The following is a 3,540-nucleotide window of genomic DNA, read 5'->3' on the forward strand; positions in this document are numbered from 1 at the left end:
TCTATAGAAGCCAACTTCTATAATGGTTTTTATGTATTCCAAAATAAATAAAGAAGGCAAATATGTGGATGTGTAACCAATTTATTTTGGCGCATTTTTCTTATTTTTTCTTTGGTGCAAGCGACATTCTTTGGCTTCATCCGTTACCAATCAATCAAGTTTTTAATATTATACAATCAATCGAAATTTCCAACCCTGCTATAAAATGGTACTCATCATACAGAATATAACACACAAGTTAACCCAAAAAAAACACACAGGCAAAAACCATTACCAATTTTAGCCCAAAAAAATAATATCCTCTATCAATGGGATCAAAATCATACGATGAACTCCATGGAAGCACCAATTGGGCTGGCCTTCTTGACCCATTAGACTTCGAGCTACGTATTCTACTTGTCGGCTATGGTGATCTTTTATCAGCCACTAAAAGAGTATTCAATAACGACGAAGGGTCTAAGTACCAAGGCTACAGTTACTATAGCAAAACTGTGTTTTTCAAAAAAGCAATGCTCCCATCCGCTGATTCTAAATACCAAGTTGCTTACTTTATCTACGCCACTTCTCCTGGGGACGCTGTTCTGTCTCTGCTTTCTCCTGGTATGTCTCGTGATGGTAGCGAATTTGAGACAAACTGGATGGGGTATATAGCTGTGTCTAATGACGATTATAGTAAGTCAATTGGTCGTCGTGAAATATGCATGGTGTGGCGTGGGACCGCTAGAACTTACGAGTGGAATCAAGACGTCTTTGGTGCAATGCCAGTATCAGCCGAGCCACTACTCCCTGGTGCCGACGTAACAGGTGGATTAACCCTCCAAAGTTTCTAATCAATACATCTTTACAAGTTTGATAAAACATAATGATTTAGCGTTGAATAATTCAAAAGTTTTGATTAAACTTAGAGTGTCTTTTTTTATCTTTTAATGGAATGGTTCAACGCCCAATGTTGTCAGTGGCAGATCTTATTGTTACCCAAGGGGTTATCCGTGTCATCTGGATTTTAACGGAATAAAAAATTTTACACCAAACTTTTTTTTTTTTTTTGACAAAAAAATAAGGTTTTTTTTAGTGTTTACCCCCTGTCACTAGTTTCACCCCCTCTTTAGTGTAGTCAGACTCAAGTTCCGCCACTGAATGTTGTACCATTCAGTATTCAATGCGTTTGTTTCTGACACCTAAACGACTAGATGATGCTAAATGGTTCATATATTCAGTGTTGAACCATCAGAACTGAGATAGTCTTTTAACCACTAAGCACATAAATTTTATCAATATTCTCTTTAAATTATATCAAGAACACTTATTAAACAACTATATTCTAGTTATTATTGATATAATGGTTAATAAAGTAATTTTGCATCATTAACATTGGTCATTCAAAATGATTATCAAACAGCTTATCATCATTCAGATCCAAACTCATTTAGAACATTTGAATCATTCAGATTATGAACAATTCGTCGCTTAACCATTCAGTTTTATCAAACGCACCCTATAGTTTTGAATATCGATAACCTGTTTCAGTAAAATAATGTAAATTTAGTACAATAATATTATTTCAACCCCTTTTAAGTACATAGATTTGGGCTCTAATACTTTGATTGGATGCAGGGGCTAATACACCACAAGCCATGGGAGGATGGCTTACAATTTACACCACTAATGACCCAAACTCTGAACTCGTCAAATCAAGTGCACGCACACAACTCACAGAAAACATCAAGAAACTACTTGAAAAGTACAAAGATGAAAAAGTAAGCATAACATGCACAGGACACAGTCTTGGTGCATGTTTAGCAACTTTATCGGCTTTTGACATCGCCAGAAACATTGTGACACCTGATATAAACGTATCAGCTTTCATTTTTGAATGTCCACAAGTCGGAAATCAATCATTCAAAGATGAAATTGAAAAACTTCGGAACCTTAAGGTACTTAGGGTTAAGAATGATCGTGATGTAATCCCATTTTGGCCAAGTAAGATAGTGAAATGGGTTGAAGAACACATATGGGTGATCCTACCAAGTGAATTACTTGTGTATGTTGATGTTGGTGTTGAATTATGGATCGATAGCAATAAATCACCTTACTTGAAAGAGGAAAATCCAATAGATGGTATGTTACATCCAATGGTTTTTCATAATTTGCAATGTGTATTGCATACTTTGAGTGGTTGGAATGGGAAAGAAGGTGAGTTTGATTGGAGTTTAATGAAGAGAAGTTTAGGGTTGGTTAATTTGTCAAATGATTTTTTGAAAGAAGAGTATAAAATACCAGCGAATTGGTGGGCTGTAACGAATAAAGGAATGGTGCTTAGTGATGATGGTGATTGGGTTTTATCACCATTGGATCCTAAAGATCACGATCTTCCGGTTTACTAGTTTTATTATCCATGAGTTATATGATTTACGTCTCTCATGTTGTGTGTGTGAAATAAGTGAACTTGATATAAAAGTTCAATTCGTTTGTGTGTTTCCTTAAAATAAGTGAACTTCTTATAAGAGGTCAATTTGTTTGTGTGTTTACTGTTCGGTTCAAGTGTCAACCCAACCCAGTAAGCACTATCATATAGGGTTGTAAGTGTGTTTTGTTGTATGTTTATGTATAATATTTTTGTACTAATTCAAGTTTTAGTGTTTAATATTTGCCTAATAACTTGCTTGCTTATCAAATCTAATTCGAGTCCGCGTTTTAATTAAATGGATGAAGTTGTTAGACATATTAGTTAGGCCCAAGTCCAATATGTAAGAAACTTTAAACATCTAAACCCTAATGGACCCAAGCTCACATATTGGACTTGGACCTAACTAATAACTAATATGTTTAACACTCTCCACTATTCGAGCAGCGAAATCGTGAAAGCTTGAACTTGGGTCTAACTAATATGTCTAACACGCTTTCGGCCAACTAAGTCTCGGGATCAGACCCGCTCTCTGATACCATGTTAAATAATTGAACCCCGTAAATATTTTTGATAATAGTAGATATTGAGATATGGAAACATTAAACAAAAGGAAAGAAATCGGATGTCTTCGGAATCAAGTTTAACTTGTGGAGCAAGTATCTAGTTTATGGAAAGTTCTTTAGTTTGAAGGTCAAGACGCTTTAGTTTGAAGGTCAAGACGCGAGAAGGAAAGTTCCAAGAAGCTGTCTGGAAGAATCTCACGATTGCGAGGGAAGTTTCTAGGTCGCGAAGACTGGCTTGGCCAGCAAATTGTTTCCTTATTTCGTTTTGCATTATAAATAGACCCCTAGCCTCATTGTAATTGTGTGCACGAAAAATATAGTGAAAAATCTCTGGCCCGTAGAGTAAACCCTTCTCCGTGTTTTGGAGTTGGGATATAACCACGTTAAATCCCGTGTCATTTATCTTTATCGTTTCATGCTTTATATTAATCGTTTGTCATTCGTGAGTTTAGTGATTATGATCAATCACTTGTCACGTTGGGTCCTACAATTCCTAACTGTAAATAGTATTTATAGAGTATAACAAAACTTAAACGTCTAAACCCTAATGGACCCGAACCCAAATATTGG

General features: G+C 35.8%; 1 pseudogene; it reads left to right on the top strand.

The window, feature by feature from the left end:
* The first annotated feature begins 308 nt into the window (after positions 1-308).
* Positions 309-2,496, top strand: LOC139839451 (phospholipase A1-IIdelta-like; annotated as a pseudogene).
* The last annotated feature ends 1,044 nt before the right edge of the window (positions 2,497-3,540 follow it).

The sequence above is a fragment of the Rutidosis leptorrhynchoides genome, chromosome 4 (genome assembly GCF_046630445.1).
Source record: "Rutidosis leptorrhynchoides isolate AG116_Rl617_1_P2 chromosome 4, CSIRO_AGI_Rlap_v1, whole genome shotgun sequence".
Classification (NCBI taxonomy): domain Eukaryota; kingdom Viridiplantae; phylum Streptophyta; class Magnoliopsida; order Asterales; family Asteraceae; genus Rutidosis; species Rutidosis leptorrhynchoides.